The 27,281-nt window shown below is 41.9% G+C and overlaps 1 protein-coding gene across 5 annotated transcripts in view; it reads left to right on the top strand.

Annotated features, from left to right (window-relative positions):
* Positions 1-27,281, top strand: part of sema6e (sema domain, transmembrane domain (TM), and cytoplasmic domain, (semaphorin) 6E) — a 166,112-nt gene that overhangs the window by 54,526 nt on the left and 84,305 nt on the right. For 4 of the 5 annotated variants that reach the window (XM_044358193.1, XM_044358192.1, XM_044358189.1 and 1 more), the window contains exon 3: positions 17,342-17,535. The exons of the other annotated variant lie outside the window; for it this stretch is intronic. The gene's annotated coding sequence lies outside the window, so the exon portion shown is untranslated. The remainder of the gene's footprint in view (positions 1-17,341; positions 17,536-27,281) is intronic. 5 annotated transcript variants of the gene reach the window in all.

The following is a 27,281-nucleotide window of genomic DNA, read 5'->3' as shown; positions in this document are numbered from 1 at the left end:
CTTTACTTTCTCTCTCTCTCTCTCTCTTTCCTCCAGAGAGTTAATGATTCCTGTTTGGATCCGGTTTGCAAAGGCTTCAATAAGAATCACTTAATGTAGTGAGAGAAGAAGAAGAAGAAGAGATGGACCACTGAAAATGTTCCAGGAATAGGAACAGCCTATCTCAACAGCCCCGTCTTGCTTTTCTGTGGTTTTTGGCCATGTCTGATGCTCTTGCATTATGTACAAAATGAGAATGCCAAGTTTCTTTTTTGTTTCCTCTTTTTCTTCACTTCAGTCGCTGCAGTAAAAAAAAAAATTCCTTCATCCTCACAATACTCAGCTCTACCTGCAAGTTTGAAGCTCAAGTGTTTTTTTTTTTTTTCATTTTTGGGGGGAGTTTGATTACAGTGAGCACATCCGCTCCGCTCTGGCCCAACACGCCGGCGTATTGTACTTTCCCTCTGATGGTGAAGAGATGGATTATGGAAAGAGATTGATCATCGCGGCGTGGACATCAGTCAAGCTGACAAATGGCAAGCCCCAAACTTGGAAACCCATTAGCTAGACAGAGGCAGGACTGAAGCAGGGCCAAACCCCACTGATTTCCATGAGCCTCCGTTCCAAAACAAAAGGCCCGTTGCCAGGCCGCGACATGACGGCAGGTGTTAGCACCACCTCACGTCCTTTTCTGGCCTTCGCCGCCATACCGGCCCGGCGTGTCGACATAAGGCCGAGCCCCAGTCATTAACGAACAAACCCTACGAAGAAACAAGAAGGGGGTCGAGGTCGTCTTTTTCTTTTAACCGTCATGACTCATGCAATTGGCGAAGGGGCTCTGCGGGAGTTAAAAATATGCGCTTTGAATGGCATTATGTTATTATTTACCGCCCAGTGTTTACAGTTTAAGACTGATGTCATAATTAATACTGAAATCTGGACAAAGTAAAGTTTTTTTGGAATAAGGGCCCCCTCTTCACATGCACATGCTAAATTAAAAACACATGTGAAGCAGTTGTTGCACTCATATCCATCTTCCGACTATCCTTCTCTTACTGGACATCTGCCAGTTTGGAATAATTTTGATTTAGAATCATACTTTCACGGCATGGACCGGCTCAGAACAGGTTTTTTTTTTTTTCTGAGCTTCTCTCTGATAAAACAAGGTGAGAGGTTAGCTTTTACTGCCTTTTGACTGAGTTTGGTAGGCATCAGCAAGTGCAGTGTTTTTCTTTTGTGTCTTTTGTTTTAGCAGCTGCTTTTGCAAAGGAAATATCGTTTTTTTTTTGTTTTTTTTCAAACAGAAATAAAGAGTCAGTACGGAGAGAGGAGGAGGAGGAGGAGGAGGAGGAGGAGGAGGGAGGAGGGAGGAGGGAGGAGGGAGAAACATTAGCTTCTCTAAATGATGTGCCAGAACTCTACAGCAACAGTTACTGTAAAATAACACTGAATATACCAAGGAGATGTTTACAAGGATGTCTCGGAAATCATGTTTTGATTTTCGCAACTTTGTCTCCAAAATGACATTTTGAGCGAAGATGAATCTGGATTGATGCAGTGTAAATATTGATGGAGAGAGAGAGAGAGAGAGGGAGAGTTTACATTTTATTAACAAGGCGGTTGGTTGGAAAAGCATCGGCGCTGATAGTTTGAAGATTAGGTTCACAGCACAACAACACTGCTCTTAAATGCTGGTAGAGGGCGGGGGGGTGGTGGGGGGGAGGGGGGGGGGTAGTCTGGGTGCAGAATCGACTGGTGGAGTGAAATTTTTTTCTGCTATAGACGGAAGAGAAAATTGGCGTCATTTCAGTGCATGATTATAGCCGGTAAACAAAACAGAAACTGAAGTGTGTGATGTCGTGTTTTGAAAGTAGTTGCCTCATCGCTGCAGACAGAGCGTGAGTGTGAGTGTGAGTGTGGATGTGTATTTTTGGAATTTCACACTCTTGTTGATTGACACCCCCAGTGACACACAGGTAGAGGTAGAGAGAGAGAGAGAGAGAGAATGCGACTTTACAGGAAATGTCACGATTCCCATGTAGATATAGAGCGAGGAATGTCGCCCGACTCTTCCTCGAACTACCCGAGTTTGTTGATGAGCGATAGTGAGGCGCTTTAAACCGTAACAGCGTCATGTGGAATAAAACGTGTTTCCTCTGTGACTTGAAACAAGCTCAAAACACCAAAAAGAAGCGTAAGTAATTATTTATCATGTCTGTCTTCTCTGTTTTTAGAGCACTTAGTCTATAGCTGTGTATGAGCTTATGAGCAATTTAACCTTTGCCGTTACTTGAAGTCGCAGGCTTTTAACTCTCATTATAGATGATTGTGTACCGTGAACACAAGGGAAATGTGATTTTCTAGTTTTTTAAATCAGGGACTCAAATTATAACCTTGAACTTTAGACTGTTGTTCTTTCCACAGTGAGATGACTCTTCATGGAAATATACCAACATAAAAATAAACTGGACAGCAGCACTTGTTGCCCAGAAACAGCAAGATACAATTCAATAAAAAAAAGAAAATAATTATACAAATTAACAAAGAAGCACAATCAGGTAAATATTCAGTAGTTGCTTAAAACTATTCAACAGTTTGAATGCAACAGTTAGTCAATTAGTTGATTAATCAGTCACTATTCTGATAATCTAATAATCGTTTCAGTCATTTTCTAAGCAAAAAGTAGTTCCAGCATCTCCTCTGTGATGTTTTTCTCTGTTTTTAAATGATTGTAAATGGAATATCTTTGGCTTTTGGATTATTGGTCGGACAAAACAAGGCGTTTGATGATGGAAAAATGTGATGGACATTTTTCACTGTTTTCTGAATTCGTATACACCAAACAATCGATTAATCAAGAAAATAATTGGCAGATAAATCAATAATGAAAATAATAATTAGTTGCAGCCTTAAAAATAATAGAGTAAATAAATGTAACCATGTCACCATCAATACCAGGGCAAATTAAAATATATATTGATAGTTGCCACCTTGATCTCTCAGACATAAAGTTTTGGGACGTATTAATGTAAATATCTTTTCTTTGAAGTTAGTTCTGTTAACAAAAAAGAGATTTTTCAACAACAACCTCAGTCAAACAGTTACTACACTGAAGTCATTAGCAAGAATGTAATATACATACCACTGGTTGAGTCTGAAACTTATATTTTTCTGGGAGTAGATTTGTTAAACTTGTAAGTTTTCCATTTGACCCTTATTTAACCAGGACGGTCTTTTGACATTGAAATATCCTTTCTGTGATGGAGTCCTGGCTAAAAAGTGGCAGCACATTTGTTACACAAATGAACACAGACTCTGTGCGCTAATGGACGAGAAGTGAAGAAAAGGAAGGGGGGGGGGGTAAATTTAAGAGGTAAAACCTAAAGAGGAATTGAACCATATATTAAACAGAAAAAGATGGGGAGAATGTAAAAGTCATATACTGAACTATACTAACAGCACACTGATTCCACGAAGAGTAAAGTGACTTTTAATGGGTCCATTCGCCCATTTCTGTCCTTTAAAAGCCTTTTAAGATGACTAGTGTCTGTAATTTCAGGCTGTTTTTGTAGTTAATAACAAGCTGGTGGAGTTGTACACTTAAGGACTCATTTTTAGAATAACCTTTTCTAGCATTAAATGACTTTAGTGAACTAGTGCAACCACTGTTTGGTGCTTTTGAACTCAAAGGACATCACCAGCCCCTTGGATTCAGATATAGTGTGAACCTTGACCTCTACTTTTTAATAACTTTGAAATATGTTTTTATTGTCTTGGTGTTAAAAAAAAAAAAAAAAGTACTTCATAAGCAGTTAAATCTCCCCAACTCAAACCCAACAAAAACAACAAACTACTTGTGGCTGGATTGTCCATCTGTGGTTGACTATTGGAGGGATTTGAAGACAATATGAAATTTCATCTACCATCTAGATGCCGTGTTTACTGAAGAGCTTTGCACACCAGGAAACTGGAAAACGGGAGCTTAAGAGTGTGGCTGTCGAAAAGGAAAAAAAAAAAAAAAAAAAAAAAAAGGGGGACGGCGTTGACAAGGCAACAGGAGCTCATTATCTCGTTGTCTATGCTGGTCCACGGTGCTCCATTGATGGGTGCCAGAGGAGAGTTTGGAGCAGACAGATGGGGTTGCACCCTACGTTTCACACAAAAGACGATTGAGAAGGAATAACACGTCCACGGAAATGACATGTCGGCGCTGTAATCCTGGATTACCTGTCTGCCTTCGCTCTCCTTCGCCGTGTGTCTGCGTGTCGCACGTTCCACATCAGACAAGATAACAAACAGCGACTCAGCCTCAACCGCTGCGAGACTGTGTTTGATCTGTATTGTCAAGATACAAAATATGTGCAGCGGGAGCCCAGATATCTCACCCTCCCTCCGCTCATCCTCTCCTGTCCAGTTTTCTTTAAAGGGAGCCTGAAATAGCTGGGACAGGCTAGACTGAGGCAACTTTGGTAGACGGAAAGAACGTGTTGCTCCAGTCACGGCCCATATCATATTACTAATCATATCTGATTTTTGTTTACGTCCTGATCTTATCTGCTGCACTCAAAGATGCAACCCTGATCTGCTGCAGTTATCTTCTTCTAGTCACGTAAAGGAGATATGCGTAAAAGATGCCACAACTGTTTCACATTTCAGCGTTAAAGCATTTAACAAAAGTTGATCTTCTGCACACCTGTATGAAAATATTTGGGAGCAGGTGTATCTGTAAACCACTCAAGAAGAAGAAAAGGATGAGAGAAGGTCCCGCAAACACTAGAACATTTTATTGAACAAGCAGATCATCGCTATTTATGTAGACAGTCATTTAACATAGCTTGTTCAGACAGGTATTTACATATTCTGCATACATAGGAATTTGGTCAACTGTCCCAGATAAACACAGCTAATGTGGATCCGTTGAAAAAGCCAGACTTTTATCTGCAGACCAGTTGTGTGTGCTGGAGTTTACTTCTGTTTTCACCTCTTTTCATGCACCGTACCAGTCTAGAGAACCCCTGAATAGTTTATTGAAATAGGTTGTCCCATTGACTTTCAAGAGAGACCTGAAGACAAAGAGAAACATAGAACCAGGACTTGATGACCTCAGTTTAACAAATGTTAAGTGAAGTAGACCTGAGGAAGCTCTTTATTATATCGCAGTGTCCTTTTCTATATTGTTTATATCAACTTTATTAAATTCCATCTTGAGCAGTCAATAAGTACAGTATGTCGTTTGGAGGTTGCTTACCCCAAAATCCAATTTGGTTCCATTTATTAATGCGGTCCATGTGGTGCTATTTGAATTGAAAACTGTCATCTGTGTAGCTTTTTGCAGTTACTGATCAGAAAACATCAGTTTCAAGTAAATTATGGAGAGAAAACTTGAACATATTTCAGTCTCAGCGTGTGCACATGGTCAGAGAGATCTACATCAGCAGCTCTGTGGGTGAGGACGGTCCTCAGAGATTGGCTTGGACTGCTGCCACTGGTCAGATTACAGCCACAAGAGTTTGGAGAAGAAAAAGCTCCAACGAACAGGCCCTGATTCTCACTCTTGTTCAATCCCTATCCTTAACATTGTATTTATAGAGTAACAACTACAGTGCTTTTGTGAGTTGTTAACATTTGTGTCTCTCAGCGGTGAGGTTTTCCTCAGTGTTTCCTTTAGGATTTTTTTTTTTTTCCAGCAGCGGAGGGGGAAAAGGGTTTCGTTGTACCTGGGTGGTTCGTGCGTGCCGCCGGCGTAGTACGCTAATCTAATCTGTATATCTTGAATAGATTATGTGGTTTGTAGGCAGAGCCAGACTTCAGTGTTTACAGTGTGAATTGCTATTAACAACATGTCTCCAATTTGAATGTGTATATTTGCTGTCAAATAATTTGTTGGATACCAAATAATACAATTGTGGAATAGAGTTAATATTTTCCCAAGAGTGCATATTGTAGGTTTCCCCATTCCATAGTTGGGCTGTCCAGTTCGTTCAGGATGGAGGCTAATTACAGGCTATTATTTAATTATTATTAATTTTTTGCCGCCATCCTGTAGACAAAGTGTGATAGAACTCATGTGTTGTACAACGTCTTCCATGGACTTAGATATCATCAAGACAAAGCAGTTAAAGACAATGAACAATAAATATATTATTAGAATAATGTCATATACAGTATTATAAACAGGGTAAACAAAACCATGTAGCTTGTAGCTTATATAAACATCGTTAGCAAGCATTTTACCGTTTATTGCAGTAATGTTACCAATCTCAGTTCGCTAATGCTAGCTGGAACATTATTCCAAGATATATTATTAATATTAATAATAATTAGTTGGCCATAAACATCAATGGAGAATACATTACAAATGTTTATACAAACTGTAAAATCTGTCTAACTTAACGTTAGCTAGTTAAATTTACCTTTTTTCTTGTTTTCGGGTAACGTCATCCTATCCTCAGCCTTGTTTGTCTCACTGACTGAGGAGAAAAATGCTGTACTAGCACTGTTGTTTATTTGGTTGTCATGACTTTGCGAGTGATTGACATCCTGTCACCGTTCCAGTCGCTCATCCTTAAAGCAGAAAGAGAGAGCAGACGACCGATCGCTGTGAGTTGCAGTGAAGCAGACGGCGCCGCAGAGTCGTGTAATTGCGACTGCAGGACATTATGCAAAACGTATATAACGTAAAACACTGCAGGATGTGTTCTGCTGCAGGTGTTTACTGAGGGGTATGTTTTGTGTTTGCGAGAACTGAGTGGGAGAAAAGGGATTTAGTGTTTTTCCTGTTCATCATTTGCATGATTTCGGTTGGAAGCACAGCGGCAGCCTGCAGAATTTTGTAGTCGCATTTACTTGGCACACACACAGCTGGATAGCTCCGAGAGCAGGCAGAGATTTGATATCTCGGATTCCTTCAAGAAGGCTTGTTTGTCACTCGTATATATATCATATGTGCATGTCAAATCTTTTGACATGCACAAAAAACCTTTGCAGAAGTTGATGAGCAGCGTTCTTCAGGCTGAGTAGAATAATAGTACACTGACAGTAACACTGAAAACCATTCATTCAATCTAATGGGAGCAAAACATGTAAAGATTGACCTTGTAATTTCAAAGACCCAACAGAGAAAATGAAACATGACATTTAGCCGTAAAATATCTGAAGTCTTTCTGATTCGTCATATAAAGCTCAGCTGCATTCAGATTAAAGCTTTTTTTTTTCTTGATAATCTAATTTCCAAAGCCTATAGCAGTTTTTTTTTTGTTTGTTTGAGTGTTGTAATCCTGTAGAAGCTGAACATAAAGGTTCTTAGTTTTTAACAAATGACCAGAGCCATGCTACAGAAACAACATCACAGGCAGTACTGAAAGCAAGAAATTAATTCAGTCCAAGTCCAATGTAAGCAGGCTTCAAGGCTTCAAAGACGGGACAAAAACACACACACACACAGGGCTGTACTACAGGTTTTATTTTATTTGTGGTGTTATTCCAAATATATGATTTTTTTTTTTCTGTTAACCATAATCATCTATGTGGCGTTAGCTGAATCTACACACAAACATCAAATTCCCCTTTTTTAAATTTATTTATTTATTTATTTTTAACAGTAGGCCATTTGCTCTTTCACTGCCTTGCTCAAGAGCCCCTCCACAGTAGTTTTTGAGACTTGAGGGAATAATAATAAAAAAAAAGATTACAGCAAACAAATGTTCTTCAGGCACTCACAGCCTCCTGTCTTAACTTGATCATGATTCAGACAGTTTGCTTTCCACCAGGGATGTGCAGAGGACCCAGTATTTGTATTTGTATTTGTCGAGGCAGCAAAATTATTTGTATTTGTATTCGAATAAAAGTGGAAAGAGGCTTAAAAATCCTGTTTTTGTTTTTTATTACTCTTGTAATTTTAGAAAATTAAAGATGAAAATTAAATTGATGTCCTAATTAAGAAATGTGCGTCATGTAGCGGGTGGATGTGACTCCCCTCATTGAGACCTGCTGATAGACGTAACAGCAGAGCAGAGGAGAGACACTGAGATAGCGACTATAACTGACCTGCTCGCTGCTATTTGACATGTTTTGTTTCTTTCTTCCCAAAAACAAATAATTCTAAAAATATTTGTATGAAACAAATATTCGTAAAAAACCCACTATTTGTGCTTTGCCGAATAAGGTATTTGTATTCGGACACACCCCTACTTTCCACAGAAGGAAGTAAATCAAAGGGTCATGAACCCGAATTGAGAACATAATCCGTTACTATGTTCTCAGCTTATTAAAAGCATCTCTGGAGGTTGTGACTCAAATGTGGAGGAAACTCAAAATGTTGATTTTTAGCCTGCAAAGCTTCTTGCAACACAAGGGCATGAGAATAGTTCATATGAACGTGCATATTATTGTATCCAAAATGGATTATATTTAAGTGTGGGTGCAACAAACTGACCCTGACATTTTTGTTTTCTGAATCACGGTTGTCAAACAAAGTTAAAAATGCTGATATTTGCCTTGATAACTGTTTTTCGATGTGATCGGCCAACTAAAAGAGGAGGTGTCGCCTTTTTTTGTAAAGAGTTGTTAATCTGTCCCTGTCGTTTCCTCTGTGTCTAAAACAAAATAGTTTGAACTCTGGTCTGCAAGTGTTTGTCTGAGGGGGGAAAAATAATCCTGGAAAGGTACTAGTCATTGGGTCTTATCGTTCAGCCTCCGCACCTGCGGGTGTGATAGATGTTTTATTTGATTTGATACCCAGCTATGAAAATTCAGGAGTTCTTATCCCGGGTGATAGGAACATTAACTGCTTATCTAACGCTTCTGATCATCTAAAAAAATCTATGCAATGAATTCAGTCTCACACAGCCTATTTGTTCCCCTGCTGGGCCGGATCCCAAAAAATGCAGGAAAGGCCACACTTCTAGATATTATCTTAAACCAACAGACCTCAACCAATTATAAATCTAGTGGTGTTTTTCCTCCCCGACCTCAGTGACGACTGTCCACCGGCATGCATCCGTGACACGAAATTACAAAGACCCAAACCTTGTATCACTGTCAAAAGGAATTATAAACACTTCTGAGCAAGCTTTTTTTCGTTTTGATTTGTACTACAGTGGGTTTATCATGACAATTCCTCATCCAAACTAGATTATTTTATGAAAACATTTAATTCCAGTGCAGACAGGTATGTAAATTTTATGAAATTCAGAGTCAAAAACAGGAAAACGTTGCATGAAAGAAAGTTACAAACAACTAAATCATCCTCTGATTGGCAATAACAACACTGTTATTCAAAATGCTGTATCATCATTTTATTTCTCTATGCACTATCTGATAATAAAGGGAATTTACATTTTATATTTACTGTAATCAGGGCGTCTCGCTCTCTATGGCGCTCCCTGTTTAAATGAAGGTTATGATAATAGAGTAAAGGTTTATTAAAAGATTTTCACTTCACAGGGTGCTAATCAGGCCGGAGATCTTCTTCAAAAGCCACCATAAGCTTCACAGAAACGTACCTTCTGTGAAACTGATTGAGCGCTGAAGTCTCGATTTGAACAAATTGAAGGACCGAATGTTTCATCTCTGTCGTCATATAGGTTCGATACCAACGCCACGTCTCGCCTCGACGTTATTCCTTTGTCACCTCACATGACGTTCGGTTTTGACATTTTCCAATTTAGCTGTCAAAGTTACTGGAAGGACAAATAAAAAAAAATAAAAAAAAACAACTCATCAACAAAGCAGCACACACACACACTTCCATTGTAAACGCTATTTGGCCAATAACATCTGAGAGATTTACTAAGGCGAATCAGATATGAATAGATATTCATACATCCAAATCGGTGCGTCACTCACAGCGGGAGGGAGACAATTGCTGTAATTGTGAAGAAGGGTGACAAGATGTAGAAACAATGACGACGTCTGTGTGTCTCACACACACACGCACACACACACACACTCATTCTGTATAGAAAAAGCTCACAGAAATGAATTTTTGCCTGCAGAGGAAAGTATTTGTATCGTCGTGTTTGCATAAATATATGATTTGAGGTTTTTATAGCAGGGTGACTGTAGGGGAGAGGGGGGGGGTGCTGTTTAATAAAGACACAGGTTGGCAGATTGGGAGTGTCAGTGCATGTGGCATACAGCCTCTTCAGGTGATTTATGAGTGCCCTGCTAAGCTATTACATTAAGGGCCCCAGTCCTATTCAGTGAGAGTGATAAGAACAGCCCACCTCTATTGAAACACTGCAGGTACAAGCGTTTTGTTTTAGTGGAATATCACTGCTTTTTGATAAAGGAATTAAGTATGAGGATAATCTAATCATGTTGTTTGTGCTGCAGCTGTAGCTCATCTATTAAGTTAGCGTTTGTGCTTTTTGTCCTTCAGAGTTTGCAGAGCATGTTCAAGGGGAAAGATGGCTCTGCATTGTTTTCATCTTTCATTGAATTTCAAACCGTAAACCCCTCTTTTATTGTATAAACATCGCTGTATTATGCATCAGTTATACTTGCATGAAGCAGCCAAAAAAGAAAAAGTTTTTAACCTCTTGAGGACAGCTTCCATTTATTCTGGAACAATTCTCTCCAGAACAATTTGGAACCACCGCTGCAGAAAAGGGGAAAAAAAAAAAAAAAAAGGTGCAAGTCTGCATTTTTCTTCTTCTCGCTCTGTGTGACTTTGGACCCGGTCTCGCGTTTGCTGAGGAGGAACGGCGAGAGGCCGACACAGCGAGGCCAGAGTTCACACCGCGGAGCGCCGCAGCCCGAAAAGGCCAGTTGTCAACCGCCGGCGGAGGGAAAAACAACGGGGCATCAGACAGAGCGGTTTGGAAAAAGGACGAGTCAGGGTCGCTTTCAATTAGCACAGCATGTCGTCACTGCAGTGAGCCACAGGGGCTGAGAGGAGGAGTTGAGGAGTTGGGGGGGGGGGGGGGGGCAGCCGTGAGCTTGGAGAAGGAGAAAGAAAGAAAGACTGAAGACAGAACTGAAGGCAGAAAGACAAATGCATGTTTGTTTTACACAATTGATGAGTAAGATCTTGCATTGTGCAAATTGAGACAAAAATTGTGATAATATATGTATTTTTCTTGCTTAGAAGCTGCTTGTGTGACATGTGGAAATCAGATATTTTGGCCTGTTGCCAAATCTGAAGTATTGACCCACTGAAAGCTGAGGTGGATGATGTCTGTGTTGGAGCTGGTTAGTCACACCCGCCGTCTTTCAAAGACTTTTTTTTTATTTTTTTTTTTCCAGATTTTCATGATTTTGGCCCAATTCTCTGAAGTTAGATGCTATTTTACTTTCTTCTCAGCCTTTTTGTGTTTCCTAAAGGCATCTAAAGGTCAACAGCAACTCTTGACAGTTTCTGAATACCCGATGAGTGTGTTTGCTATATTGTCCTTCGGGATGATGTGCGAACATATTCCAGTAATGGCAGCGCAACAAAGCTCCATCTTTAGACTTTTGTTGCTATAGCAGTGGAGTCTGGCAGAGATGAACTCAGAAGTGCCTCCCAGCAGGATGGAAGAGTGGAATAATTAACGGGTCTAATACATAGACTGTAAGAAGTAATAGAGGTAGCCACTATGATGTCACCCATTGGTTTGTGGACTGGTTTGCGTTTTGACCATCTCCATCTTGGATTTTTGGAGCCAGAAAGATCATATTTGGATGAGAGAGTGGAGCTGACCCCGACGCTAGCTGCTAGCTAGGTTAGCACTGTGCATTTACAGTCTGCAGTTAACTTGGATAATGCTAATGCTAATTTTAGCTCGTGAAAAACAGGCTTAAAACCATTAAAATAAAATGTACTTACCGGGAAAAAACTGAACATCTGACTCCTTTAGAGGGTCTTTTAGTACAACCAAAGGCTGAACAAGATGTTACAATGAACTGTCATGAACTGAAAACACACTGAAATAGTGACAGCTATGACTACGCCTTTGCTAGTACCATGGTTACATTTCCCAACACCGCCGTGGTAACGACTTGCCTGTGATGGCACCCACTGTCACTCAAAGTGGCCACGCTCTTAATAATGCATAATTAAGCCTTAAAAAGATTTAAACAGGTGAAATTCACCCCCGGACAGATGTCATGAACGGGGAATTTAGCTACAGAGACCATGTTTATTTCTGCTGTAAAGTTGGGCATTTTATCATGGGGGGAGCCTCATGTGACCATTGAAGGAACCGCAGTTTTTTGGCACTTGCTCATTGGTTTCATTTTTCAGCCCCGGAGGTTTCCGCTTGGTCTGATGTTCTGTGTCATCCTGACAACCCCTCAAGTGCGCCTTTGTGACAAGAAAACATAAAGACCCGTCTCATTCTACTGATGAAGACCAGTCTACTTATGATTCATGACATGAGATAAGAGCACATCATCAACTGTCCGGTTCACAGATGACACAACTGTGTCAGAACTGTGAGATGGACGACGGACTGCATTGCGGCATACAGTAATAGGTTTTCCTCGCAGTGCAGCCAATCGCATGTTCTCTACATGCTTCATGGAAATTTTTTTTTTAACCCAGAAGTCAAAAAAAAAAAACCCAGCACAGTTATTGCACTAAATATATTAATGCATGCTGGGATTCTTCTCCTCCAAGGTTGGCAGGAGCCAGCAGAGGAGGATACAACTCTCCATGGTCTGCTGGTGCAGAGGCAGGCTGAGACAAATAATGCAGCTCCCTATTTGGAAGGCATTATCCCCTCAGAAGTGTGAGGCTATTTATGTTGAGTGTGGGCGTGTGTAATGAGTGTGGCCATACCAATGTGCCAATTAGTCTCCTACTCAGAAACTCATATGCATGCCTGCCTCGCCACTTGTTGGGAATTAAGATGTGATTTTGACAGAAATAAATATAGCAGCGATGTCGTTACTGAGCTCGAATGATTCGGATTTTTGAAACCTGATTTTGATATTCTTGAAAAAAACATGTGCTTAGTGTTTTCTGATCATTTAGATATCTGGATTTAATTTCTCTAAAAAAAGTTTTTGACGATTGAATTGTCCATTGATAAAGAAAGATAATTGAAGTGCTTCTCACAGAGAAATGTATTCATAAGTTTACTCCTGATCCATTTTTTGCAATTAATATGTCCTCAAACAAAAATGCATCACATTCATCATGTTGGAGGTTTTACAATGACACTAAGTGGCCAGTAATTGACTCTTAATCAAAATCTAAAATATGGCCAAACCAATTTCTGAATTAGAACAATAATTAGTGTCTTAAACATTTTGACTTTAACACATGATGTGAATTTGATTCAGCAGCTCTACCTTTTTACAAGTTCTTCTCCCCCCCTCCCCTCCCCTAGACTCAAATATATGTGAGAGTGTGTGCGTGGCACGGCTTTGATGTGTGTTTTATTAGTTTTATCTCCAAAGGACAGCAGGGAGATTAAGTGGAACTCCATCTCCACAAACCTCTGCACCCTTTAGCAAATGACTGTGTTCAGCAACACTATCATTACACACATTACACGAAAAAACTGGAGAGTAGTGGGCCTTATCATGTCATGTTTCCCAGATAGTGATAGCTAACAAGACACAAATGTGGGAATGGGAGGAGGGGGGGGGGGGGGGGGGGGGGGGGGGGGGAATTGTCTCAAATGAGAACAGAGAATAACACCGGTGTCGTCTTCAGTTAGCGGCGTGGTCAGTGTGCAGCTGAGTTGTTTTCTTTTAGCTTACGCAGATGCATTGTAGAGGAAAGCCTGCAGAGAATTGAGCAATTTATTAGACATTTTTTAAAGTAATAGGTAGTCGGTTAGACTTTGATTGAATTCTTGTTTATTACACAGACTCAGGCTATCCTGCCCTGAATTGTACACTCATCTCAGAGGAGAAACATGCATTCCTAATCTGAAAAGTCCTTTTTTTTAAACAACCTCAGTGAATATAGTGGCTCTACCCTCGTACTTGTCAGGCCCCTCCAGTCTATTTCATTCTCCTCCTTCTCTAAAAGACGGCAATTAATCTAATTAGTAATCAATCAGCCGTTGGGCCTCCTGCCTCCTCTGTGCTAATGGAGGATATGGCAGGCCTGGACCTTACATTATTAATACCTCCATTCCTGGAGCCCTGGGCCCCCCTGACGCCCGCAGCCAGGGGCCATTGATCACTACCACAACCCAGTGAGCACTGCGAGGCCTAGTGAGAAATATAAAATAGTGGGAATGGAGATGGGGAATATACTGTGTCAGTCTGTGTGGGATGAATCTGTTTAGGGGGCTTTAGGGTAATTTGGGGGGAAGGAATATGCCAAACTAGCTCAGGGGAGGTTGAGTGTGAGCGTGCAAGAATCCTAAAAGAGAGACGTCGACTCGGTGGTGCATTTAGGGTCTGCAGGGAAGTCCACGGTGCACGTTTTGGAGGAGATGAGGGATTGTACCAGTGGTGTTAATGGGAATGTTGTGCTCCGAAAAAGCTCATTTGGTTAATGGGGCTCACCTCCAAACTATTATGGCAGGATAGGGGGGAGGATCCCTGCGGGACAATTTCTAGAAAATGAGATTAAAAATTATAGGACGCCACTAACGGTGGGGCACAACGATGGCAGCGTGGCAATGAAACAATCACGGCGACATTACACTTCATCTCCCATGCGTTATATGAGCACCCGGTCTAATAGCCCCAGCAGCTGAATTTAAGAGCTTGATAACATTCACACCAGCTGATCTCATTGGCTAAAATCGATATTGCAACCTACTCTGTGCAGGCAAGGGGAGAAAAAATAAAGACAACAGAACAAAACAACACAAACTGTCTGTCTGTCTGTCTGTCTGTCAGATGTGGAAGGCAGCAACAGCTACCAGCGAGCAGACAGTCATGCTGTGTGTGTGTGCTCTGTAACTCAATCTTCTGACCCTAATTTATCTAACCTCTGTGCCAACGGCTGTTAATCATGTTGTTATCCAGCTTACATGTTGTTTTTGAGGACACGCTGTCAAAACTTTTGGTGATTAAGGCTCGGGCAATAATTCAATATTATTGCGTATTAGCTTTCAGCGGAATCTAATTGTGATAATATGATCATATCGTAGCATTTTAAAATTCAGAATTTATTGTATAGACGCATTTAAGAAAAAACCTGAAGAACTTAGTGAAGAAATTCAACAATGGCGAATGTTTCCATGTCGGCCATGGTCATCAAAGTTATGTGAGAGGCTACGTTATGCTACAGCCTTCACATTCACCATATCTCAACTCAGTGAGGCGACCACCAACATCAAAACACCAAATTAAGGAATATCTTGTGGAGAAATGATGTTCAACCTTTCTACAGACTTGGAGAATATATGCTAAAGCTATATGCTAATATGCTAAGAGCGCCAAAACTGATCTGGAAGCTCATGATGACTCACTAAGAAACTCTATGTTGGTTTTTACTTGTTGTATTGAGGGAAAAACAAACATTTGTTGTAACCTTGTAACATTCATTCAACCACATCGCCCAGCCCTGTTGGCTGTGATGATTTTTGACAAGCCCACAATGTGACCAGCGAGTCCGGTATGTGTGTGTGTGTGTGTGTGTGTGTGTGTGTGAGAAGGTGGAAATGAGCGGTCAGAGGTTGTGTGTAAATGGAGCCTAGTGGCCTTTAAAAAAAAAAAAAAAACATTCTCAGAGGTGACATCACTCTCTTTTTACTCCACCAGGCCATTTCCCATAACTAAGACCCGGTGTCAATTTACACAACAACCATAACCTTTTTCCACAAACCGGCCACGCATTCCGACTTTAACGCCGCTCCCTGTCTTTACACCACACACACACACACACACACACACAGGTTAAGTCACCATATGCCACCGTGCCAGGGCTCTCACACTCACACTGCTCTGCTTAATTTGCACAAAGCCGGGGTTGTTAAGTGTTTTACAGACCTTTCCGCGGCTTCGTGAAGCCACGACGGGGAGTCAGCGGCGGTGTCGAGCTCACAGGCAGCTGCCCCCCCCCCTCCATTCAGGAGGGACGCGGCTCATCTGCTGCGGCTGTGCGAGTGAGTCAGTGAACTGGATCTATGGCTGAGGATGTGAGGCATCACTCTGTGGCCACAACCTCCCTCCTCCTCCTCCCCTCCTCTTCTCATTAGATTGCCATTGCAGGAGTATGTGTGTAGGTGGAAAAAAGTCTGTATCCATTTAATGGGATGTAATCTTCGTGGACCAGTCACCATTAGTCAGCACTGGTCATCAGGGGCAATCTGTGCGTTTCTGGGGGGGGGGGGTTACTGAACTCTCAAGAATAGATTTACAGGAAGTTCATCAGTCATGAATTCTCTTCAGTGTGATTGTGGTTTTTTTTTTTTTTTTTCTACGGGGAGGCCGGGGGTAAAGGATGACAGTACAGTCAGTGAGGGGAGCTAACGACGAGCTAGCGGAGCTGGTTTAAACCCCAGCTGTGCCGCATGAATGAGTCTCTTGAGAGCGGAGACAAGCTTCAGGCGAACGAAGAAAGTTTTTAAGTCCTGAAAAGTCCAAAAATATGTTGTGTGAGAAAAAAAAAAAAAAAACCTGATGAATGATAAGCTCCTGAGAAGCCTTTGAGGAAAACTGTTGACATGGGTGAAGCGGGGGGGGGAACGGAGGTAGCTTTAAAAGAAGTTGTTGGTTAAGATGTGTCAGAAACTTAAGTGAGCAGCTTTCTAGCTCACTTTATTTGCTCTTTTTTTTTGTTTTTTTGAGGAATCTGCATTGTTTTTTGCTTCATAACAGGTACATCAGTTCTGCTATTCTGCACAATATTTCTTCCATATTGTCGGTTATGAAAACAAGTTTAGGGTGAAAAGCCCACACTTTTATCATCAGCGTGGGTTTGTTAAACCACATGGTGTGTTCGGTCGGCAGTAAAATAGCCGACACCTGGTGTATTTTTACAGAAAGATTGTGGGTGGAGGTTTGGACACGAGAGCTGAATAATCATAAACTCATTGCTCGTCTGTATTTGCTGAGAGACTTTAACACACACTTTGATATCATTTCTGTATATATTTCAGCATATTTTCATAGTATTGATGGAGTAAAAGTTTCTTCAACATTCATAAAGCTCTTTGGCTCTTTTTTTTTTTTCTTATCGTCGCCACGTTGCAACTGTAACCCAGCACATCTGGCTCTATTTACGGCCTCTCTGCTTGTGTTAGCAGTGATGTTATGACAGCAGAGTGACTGAGGAGATTACACTAAGAGGACATAGAGCCCCTCTCCACGGGGGGCCTCCGTAGGTCAGCGGCCCCTGTTTTAAGCAAAAGAGACAAACCCCTGAAGGTTTTTTTTTTTTTTTTTTCCTGTTTAGAGCGCAGCTGTCCCTCTCGTCTTGTTGTCCCTTCTCATTGTTTTTGTTTTCTGTATTTCGCTCTCACAGGAAGTTTGTTGAAGACTGAACGTTTCGAGAGGGTTCAACCTCACAGGGGGGGTTTTCACCCCTGTTGCCCCACCGACCGCCGCCCCCTCATCATCTTCAAAAACCCCGCCTCCTACATCCCCTCCGGCTGAGGTCATTGCGTAAGAGAAGTTGGAGGGAGCTGTGGATCATTGCACGTAACAAAAACCCTGACTGTAAGTTCTGTTTTTACTCCTGTTTCCTCCTTTTGCACTTTAAATGCTCCCAGCTCTGACTGTTCTGTAGTATTTCCCTCCTTGTGGGAAAGCAAAAACACTCGACACACACAAAAAACCAGTGAGAACAACATCACATGCTGGTTTAAAGCCTGAACTTGGTGTCATTTCGACCTATTTCTCTATAATAATCTAATTTGTTTGGTCAGATTTGATCGACAGCGACAGTTTCTCACCAACATTAGCAAGCAAACCAACAATCAGACTCATGGCATCACCTTTTTCCAGCACAGACCACTTCAAACCAGTGAGAAGAGCACAGACAAACACACAAACACAGAAATCTCTCTAATTGATTTTCAAGAGGCATAATAGCATTTCATAGTGTTTGTTGAATCTCTTTTACTCCATTTCAAAAATGATTTATCTCATATTGACGGCAACTTGCCTGCATTAAACAGCCTCTTCATGTTTCGATCTTTTTTGCCTTTCATGTTACCGTTAACTTACTAACACAATGTAGCTGCTATCACAATATCTTGACCAAAGCTTTTAGTGTTTAATGTTCATTCTAACATTCCTCCTCAGTGTATATGTGTGTATATGTGTGTGTGTGTGTGTGTGTGTGCTCATTTTATATACACATTCGCACAATAAAATGGTAAAAATTCCACACAGCTTGTTAAGATGTAGGAAATAATGACATATTTGTGCGCTCTATAATTTCAAGTTCACACCCTGCAAGGCTCAGATTGTCCACAGTAATGGAGAGAAAACCGTCTGCCAGTTAATGGCCTCCCCCCCCCCCCACCCCCCCCCCCTCCCCCCCTATTACACCCATACCTGATTGTATAAGCCGGAGCGTTTTGAAGTGTTCTTCCAAAGTGGCGAAAAGACTCTCGAGAGCTTTCAATCACAGCTCTGCCTCACACACACACACACACACACACACACACACACACACACACACACAGCCAGGTAGTCAAATAAACACGTTGAAAGGCTTTATATTACACAAACACATTGTTTTTGCGGGGCTAGCGGCGAGCTTTTGTCCCCAGCAGCTCTTATTTGTAACAATTTGACAGTACGAAGGCTCACACCGGATCATCTCTCTATTCTACCCCCCCCCCCCCCCCCCCACACCTTTTCAAAGCGCCACTATTGTGCTGTGATCCCCCCTTTTGGCTGCCCGTGTATACATGCGACGCGGGGGCCATTGTGGACCACCGAGTGTCAGTCAAAGTGAATAGAAGCCCACCGCTCTCACACCGCTCTCCACTGACAGCAGCGGGGGAAACAGCACACGATGGTTTGGTGTGAAGGTTGACTATATAGGAAGGAGATGTTGGGCTGGCACGGCGGTGGCATCAGGGTCCCCCCACCCCCCCCCACCCAACGTGGACAGCCGTTTCCTGCCTGTCATTATCGATGACACAAAGCCGTATCGACGGGGGTGAAACGGGACAGAACGGCAGTCAATGCCGGTGCACAGGCGTGAAACATGATCAGACCGCCGAGTTGAATGGAGGTATTATCACGCCAAAAAATGTGAGCGAGCGAGAGAGAGAGAGAGAGAGAGAGAGAGGACGGAGGCAGAAAGAGAGACGGAGTGGCATAACTTTCATATCTCGTCACCCACTCTCTCGACAATGCTGCCACTGTGTCGCTATAGATTTATGCATAGTTCGGATGTATGATTGTGCGCTGGCGGCCCACATGCTTTACAGAGAAAAAAAAAACAAAACAAGGAAAATCTTTGTATACGAAACCAAAAGTTTGCTCAGATTTCCAAGAATACAAGCTAAACTCTCGTTCCTGCATAATGAGATTGATTGACACTCAGTCGTATATTTTACCAATCTCATGTATTATTTTTTTTATTGCTCTACACCCCATCACCTCTCTACAGGAATCTAGTTTTAGCACCTGTCTTTTTAGCTACCCAATTAAAAAAAAAAAAAAAAAAAACATTCCTTCAAAGCAGTGCCACACTGAGAATGCAGCTGTCTCCATATTTTTTTTTTTTTTTTTTTAATGATTAATTTTAGATAAAGTCTTTTGGCATTTCTACCTTTTTTTTTTGTAAGAGCTCACACAAGGAAAGATTGGCAGAGAGACATGCGACAAAGGTCCTGGTCCAGATTTGAACCTGAGGGTTTTTGCAGGTATGTGGTTTTGCACATGAGCCAGCTGAGTCACCAGGAAGCCCCCCCCAACCCCCCCCCCCTTCCCACCGCACCCCTGCGTATATTTCTTGTCTTTGCCCTCTGATAAACTCCGGTTGACCTCTCTCGCTGTTCGCCCCGAGGGCTGCAGTCTTTGTCGGTGCCCTTATTTTCTCCTTCTTTCCTTTTTTTTTTTTTTTTTTTTTTTTTTCCTTCCTCCTGTTCTTCCTCCTCCCTGAGTTGTGCTCTTGCTCAATGTTAAATGAGGGCATGGCCACACTTGGATGTGCTGTGACAAATTGGCACACAGGAGGCAGATGGTGACGGGGAGGAGACCGGTTGTCATGCCATTTGCTGCAGTGACACGGACCGATCTCAGTGCTGCAAGAGAGCAACCACACATGCTCCATTTGTTGTAATCCTGACTTTGGTTACCCCCCCCCCCCCCACACACACACATACATGCAAACACACATACAGTACACCAGCAAACTCTGACATACATGCCACCCTACACCAGCCTTTCCGTCCCCATTAGTATCAATGATGTGTGCAGCGGAGGCGCTCGCGAGACTGTCAAGAGGCTCACTGCTTGGCTCCGCTTGGAGAGGTGAAGGGATGCTGAGGGATTTTGACAGAGAGACAGAGACTCAGACTAATGGTAGGCTGGTGGGACTCACCAGCCATAACACATGGCCTACTATAGACACGCATGCCATCGCTGACGTACTGTACATGTCAGCCGGGCGGTGGTTCTATTTACAGAGCTCGCTGTCTTCACAATGTTTACCCATGAGGTTTTTGCTACAGCTTGACTAAAAAAATCCCCATGGGTGTTTTTCAGTGTAACATGACTTCTGGTAAGATCATAGTTTGTCTGATAGGACTTGCGTTGCTCATTAGGCTGTGTCCCTGGGATGTGAAAATGTTCCCTAATTGCATTTCCTTTACAGCTGGATCTTTAAAAATACACCAGTTTTAGGTTAAATCATGTGGAGCTTCGAGAGGGAACATCTCATTGAAAGGGAAAAAATGTTCACCATTGTATCCCTGTTTATGTAATAGTGATATGTCAGTGTTTACTCCTTGTTTTGGCTGTATGTTCATGTGTATCTCCCTAAACATTGTTCTTTCAACGGTGTGGAAGAACATTTATGTTGCGCAGGCCTCAAGTTATGCAATGGTGTCTGAACCGCCGGTGGTTCGGACCAATCGGCGTCGCAAATCCAGCTGCCTCTCAAGGTAAAACAGGAATAGACAGATGGTTCATCCAATCACCTTCTAAGTAGTTGGTTAGTAAAGCGCTCGCCCTTTTCCAACCGGTTTCCATGGACGACTTCTCAGATGGTTCTGTGTAATAAACCATCTGGTGCGTCAGGTTAGAAGAACATTGAGAGTCACCTGAAACCAGAGTCAGAGTCCTTGTATGTGTAAACGTACAAGGACTCAAGGACAGAATAAAGCTGATTCTGGATGAAACATGAAGAGACAAACTTTGTTAAAGGGCAAAAAACAAAAGCACTTGTTGATGTCGACTCTCTTGACCCTTTAGAGTAAGCAGCATGTCCGATTGATGAATGTCAGTTTGCTTTATTTCCTGTCCGGTAACAGTGGACATTGCTCAACTTAAGCCAAAACGCAAGTCAGCATCATCCCACAAGACGCTTCATTGGCCAATCAAACTCATTCATTCAAGTGTGCATTCCTGGTAGATTACTACTGAATAGACTATTATAAACTCTTCTGGTAAGCCTTCAGGCTCATGGATCTGTTACTCAAGCTGGACTTTCTCTTGTATTTCATGTCTCACTGGACCACCAGTGCAGCTCCTGGGAACAGTGGTGAATAGTTATAGTTGTGCACATGTGGATCTGTCTTACTCATAGCGTGAAAAACCCTCCCGTAGCTCACCAAAAGTGACAATCCGCAGGCAGGAAGCCAACATCTGCAACTAAAAGGTTTTAGGTTTCCGCATCAGTCTCGGGTAACTGATATGTTTTGAATACTGAGCCATGTTAACAACAAATTATACTCATAAATGAACATCACCAGCTCTTTCAGTGAAACCAGTCTGCTAGTCGATTATGGCTCCAAATTGACTTAACTATAAAAGTACAGGTTTTCAAATGAAGGGGGAGGGGTGGGGGGGGGGGGGGGGTTTTAATTGATTAGATTCTCTTTTCATTAAAAACCTGCATTAGCTCTGTGGGCGGAAGGATGAAATAATTGCCGGCTTTATCTCTCCCCACCTGGAACGTGACAGGATAACTTTCCCACGGTTGCTTAATATTCAGCCAACCTGCGAGTCCTAAGCAGGGGGATATCGATCAGCAGATGTGTGATATATATTCCCTGCCTTCCTAACAGGCATCTGCGGAGTCATCCGAGTGGGAGTTGTGATGCTTCCTTCACCTCCCTCAGGCTGCCACAGCAAACATAAAAGATACATGGGAGAAAACTGGGAAAACATTAGAGCAAAGTTCTCAGATGCTTAACCCCCCCTCCCCCTCCCCTCCCTCCTCTTTTTGAGGATTTTTTTCCTCTCAAGCAATGAAGAGAATAATTTTGTTATTGATCACCATTCGAGCTGATATTCAGCAGCGATCTGATGAGCTTTATAACTACAGAGAGAAGCAAATCGACTTTCCTCTGAAACGTGCCTTTCAGACTAACATTCGGACTTCAAACGAAACTTTGTTGCTGACTTTCATGCTTATCAACGGCTAATTACCCTCACGTGGGAAAGCTTAAGTGATGCAACTTCTCGGCGCTCGTTAAACTAGCCTGCTTAGCAAAAAAAAAAAAAAAAAAGTACAAACCTCTCGCACAGCATGCAGTGTTTTATGAGATGTCCACACGCTATCAGACTCTCCGAGATGCTGGACAGCAGCCAGTTTGTTACAAGGACACACATAAATGCATTTGCGTGTCTGCGCTCGAGCAGCGAGAGAGAGAGAGAGAGAGAGAGAGACAGCAAGCTGTGAGGAGAAAAACAGCCCTCCGTTTTGTGATAACAGCTCTTTCACTGTCAGCACAAACAATCTGCAGGCCTTAACTCCCCATAACCAGGACAAGTGTTCACATTTTGCCATATTCATAGAGAAACAAAAAAAAAAAAAAAAAAAGCTCCCAGAACATGGAGTGCAAAAACAAATCTGCAGCCGAGTTTAAATAAATCATCTCCTCCGTAATGGGAAGAGAAAAAAAAAGAGCATAACTGCTTCTACAATGTCAGCAAACATGGCTGCAGCACCTATTGCACGCCACTCACCCTAAACTTTTGTGTCAGGAACAAGATTCAGCCGCCGCGGATGTGTGCTTTACTTTAACCTTAAATCCGTCTTCCCCTAGGCAATTTCATCCCCGCGTGCACTTCTGAAACGTTTAGTAAATTTGGATAATGAGGACGGGGGGGGGGGGATCACTAGGAAGTTGAGGTGAAAGTCAGGAAGCCCTCCAAAGCCGACTCAAGGCTGTTTATAATTACAATTCAAATGAGCCAAAGGGTCAACAGTTTAATACATTTTTTGTCTTAAACGACACGTAAAAAGGTCAAAAGATAGCGAATCTTATTTTAGAATTGGTTGGAATTAAGCTTAATTTATGGTAATGTTCTACGCTATTGAATAATGTTTACTTTGAGGGCAAAACCCAATTAATTCAATTATAATAAAGTTCATATATTTGCCTGTTAAAGTTCTGTCAGTTTCACCCTTCAGATAACTCCTGCGCACATTAAAATTGATCTATTTGGACACTTGGCCGGGATCCAAAATAGCTGCTTGAGTTGAAAAAAAAAAAAAAAAAGGATCTGTTTTTTAGCTTTTGGCTGTTTGCACTTGTCAGCATGACATTGTCTCACTGCACGTGCTTGCCTAAGTGAAACTGGGATTTTCTTTTTTTTGTTTGTTTTTTGTGCCAAATCAGGTAGATTCCAGTCTGGTCTCCAATGCTTCCAGTCACCAGTTAGCTTTAGATTAGTGGCTATAGCTCGTTTGTAGCATCAACAGCTTTACAAGTGTTATCTTTGTCTGCAACGAGGTCCAGAAACAAATTAAGTGCAACTAAAGGGGGGACAATTTCATCAAATGATAGACTTCAGGGTCTTTTCTTTATCCTAACAGTGAGTATTGTTTGTTTTTTTTCCCCAATGCAGCAGTAGATGTAGCCGTCATAAGCCATGTAGCGATCAGCAGCCAAAAAAAAAAAAAAAAAAAGAAGACTGGGAGGCGAGAGAGGCTTCTAGCAAGCCTCAAAGGCTTGTGTTTAAATGACAGAATGTGCTCCGTCATCGAGAAGACTGATTAAAAAAAAAAAAAACAACCCAGTGTGTCACGGTCAGGGTGGCGGTGGCATATGGCCGAAGGGCTTAAGCATAGAGAGAAGACATCTGCAGTTCCAAATTACTGAGGCAGAAGCAAGGAAATGAAATCACACAGATTAAAAAAAAAAGGGGGAAATCTGGCTCATTGTTCTTGTGGAGAAATGTTTGCGAATACCAGCACTTGCATTCAAATAGTTATTCATGTTATTAGTCAAATGTTTGAGCATACACTTTTAATCATAGTGTTAGATTAATTTGTAAATGTATTTAAAAACACCCTACAAGGTAACAAATGAGCAAGTCGGTAACAGATTTGTGTTCTTCTTCTGGTTGTAAATACGCCAGCACCTGTTTGGAGAAGCCGAGCGTCTGTTATCGTGCCCAGGTGTTGCTATAAATGGTACGGATATTTACAGCATCTTCTTCTTTTTTTTTTTAAAGTCTCTTGTTTTTCTTTATTTCTGCTGGAAGAAGAAAATGCTGAAAAAAAAAAAACCCACATTGTTTTGATTTGGATGGCAGCCAAACCACAGGCCACAAAGTTTAAAAATTCAGGGCACCAAAAGAGCTCCACACAGTTTAACAGTGTACACTGAAGAGAGTAAGTGTTTATGAGTCCTGGGTGTGTGCTATGATATACGATACTTTGTCAAACACTTACATAAGCAAACATTAAACCGATAAATTGCAAATGTTCTTCCTCACGCACAGAGTCCAGGCAGGACTTCTTTTTTTTTTATTGCTTTCTTGCTTCTGCGTTAAACTTTCTGATTTATTTCAAGGCGCTATTGCAGCAAGTTAACAAAGAACAGCATCTTAACTCTCAATAAAATCTGGCTTTTATCAGCTTGATGGACGATATTAAACACCAAAATCTTCTTTTATGTTAGCAGTGGTTATAAACGGTATAGAATATAAAGATTTTTGCATGTACATGCATAAATAACCTTGAAGATCATGTCTACTACTGATAAATATGTCTTGTATCAGAAATAGATACTCCTAACAAACTATGGCATCATAGAAAACATAGTGTAAATACTGTATGTGAGCACTAATGCTTCACAAACAATGCAAATGTATTATAACCTGCAACCCTCTCATAGTCCCTTTGGATACACAACTGTTTTTTTTTTGTTTTGTTTTGCTTGAATTACCATGTGCAAATTTCTCCAAAATTTTACAGTCACAGGAGTCCTTCAACCACCAAGAGTTCCTCCTGTCTGCCTCTCTCTCTCTCTCTCTCTCTCTCTCTCTTTCTTTTTCTCTGTTTGTTTTTCTCTCCAGTCTATGTGGAATTACCTGAAAGCTTGTATCCCCCTTCTCAGTTTGGCTTTTGAGGTTGCGGGCTTTTCATCTTTCTAGTTTTTACACCTTTGTATGATCTCATCACCCGTCTTTTTAGAGACAATTATTGAAAGCGTTTCTCACACAGGTTCATCAGTAACCACCACGTAGTCTTGAATTGGGGGAAAAAACAACATGGCACCCGCTCCGCAGAGGCTTGGACATAATGAAAAATATGCAGCGATTGAGCATCAAGGTCATTCTGGTGGAGTATTTCTCAAGAGGGCTGAAAGAGTCATCCGCCGAGTGAGCAAAATAAGGCCAGGTGGCTGATGAACTCCAGGAATAGTTTGACAAACCCTATCACCAGTGACAAATTAAAGTGTCAGTGGCCGCCCTACGTGGCATCACATTTCCTGTGCTGTTCTGTGATAAGCCCCGACGCTGATATGAGCCAGCAGCACATGGCTGTCTGCGGCACGGTCTTGAGAAGGCCACGAGGACAGAGGCGCGGTAACAGGAGACCGAGGCAGATGCTTGTCTCTGAGTATCGATCCGGCCAGACGTCCAGACGACTGTAACCGCCGCTGACACGGGGGGAGGCGGGCGGAGCGGGCCGGGCCGGCATGTGGGCTACCTACTACCGCTGCAGCTGAAAGGAACAGTGGTGAAAATCTGTGACACTGTCACATAGCGCCTGTGGACAAAGGAATAAGTTTCCTGTGTACATACAGCTATCACACATTTAAAAAAGATAGCGAGTCCCATTGTGTCAGTCAGACACACAGACAGCTTAAATATACATTTTCACACAGCGCTTATGTTGCACAGCTTGTTTCCTTGTTTTTTTTTTTCCCCCCGTAGAGGCTTTGTGTCACAAACCTCTTGGCAGCCACAGTTCACTGGGAAAGCTGTACATAAATAATGGCTAACTGCGTAAGAACTTGGCAGGGAGGCTGAAAGGATTGTTGTGGTGTGGGTGTCATTTCAGTTAAGGTTGCTAGGAAGGAATAAAGTAAGAGGTATGATTAGCGTGACATAGCAAAGCGGTGGTTTGTTGTCGGCTGCGGTCTCAAAGCACAGCTCCAAGAGAGTCGGGGTTATTAAATAGTAAGTCCTAGAATGCTGATATGAATAATTTCTAAACATATTAGACTTCTGGATCCATTAAGAAAAACATGGTTTCCACTTCCTCTTGAAGGTGACGGTTTTACATGTGCTGCTGTTTACATTTATAGTGCTTACAATATGGCGAACAGCAGCTATTCCTGAACTTAACAAAAGACAGCAGCGGCAACATTTTTTATCACTGCACAGTAATAATTTCAGGCACTAACGTGATGAAACATTTACTGCTGCATGTAAGGTTTTTTTTTTTTTATGTTTTCATTTGTCGTCATGACGCCTCAGAGACAGGAAACGCTTGGGTGTCCAATTCAAATGGAAACAACTGGAGACCAATGAACTTCTGCATGCAAATACTTCTGTTATATTTCATTCAACCTTCAGTTTTCTTCTTCTAACTTGACAAAACCTGTCAAAAAGCAGAATATACAAATTCTGATATTCATACCAAGGCAGCAATGGCCACCAACAAGCTCATATTGCATAAATACAAAATTCAGACACATTAATTGGGAATTTCCCATTCACATACATCACATATACAAATCATGACTACTGCATGCTATCCAGACTGCCGAGTCATGTTATCAATACAACCAGCTGTTGCATAAGAGCTAAAAACTGTCAGAGGGTGCCTCTAAAACGCCTCTCTGTATGCAAGCATCCCAACAGCAGCAACACGCTTTCTCTCGCTCTTATACACAGACACATTCAGCCTCTTGTCAAGGCAGCCACAAGAGTAATGGCCCCAGGTCTCCTCCTGAACACAGACTAATGAGAATCTCAAATCCGACAAGCAGAGTGCATTTATCACGCACTCACACTTAATGACACCGCCACCC

The sequence above is a fragment of the Thunnus albacares genome, chromosome 8 (assembly GCF_914725855.1).
Source record: "Thunnus albacares chromosome 8, fThuAlb1.1, whole genome shotgun sequence".
NCBI lineage: Eukaryota > Metazoa > Chordata > Actinopteri > Scombriformes > Scombridae > Thunnus > Thunnus albacares.
The sequence above is the reverse complement of the archived record's forward strand: the minus strand, read 5'-3'. Positions and strand labels throughout refer to the sequence as shown.